Raw genomic sequence first — 296 nt, 5'->3', positions numbered from 1 at the left:
GCCGGGTATACGTATATATGGGCAAGGAGCTTTCTTTTGCCGGGAATAGATTATGGTTGATAAAAGTCAGTGGGCTGCATACGTCTCAAAATGCGAGGGTGGAGGCAACTTTGTTCTTGGAACCTTTATTGGCGCTTTTTGTGCCACCTGATTCACTTTCGATTATATTACGAACCACAGGCAATGCTATGCATCAGAGCGATGGCTCTCACTGAAATCCTGGCCTTTTTTTGTGGTTCTGCATCAAAATAAGCGGAAGTAAGACACCGAAAAGTTTACGATGGGATTATTCATGA

This window comes from Amblyomma americanum, chromosome 1, assembly GCF_052857255.1.
Source record: "Amblyomma americanum isolate KBUSLIRL-KWMA chromosome 1, ASM5285725v1, whole genome shotgun sequence".
Taxonomy (NCBI): domain Eukaryota; kingdom Metazoa; phylum Arthropoda; class Arachnida; order Ixodida; family Ixodidae; genus Amblyomma; species Amblyomma americanum.
This window is presented reverse-complemented; position numbering follows the sequence as displayed.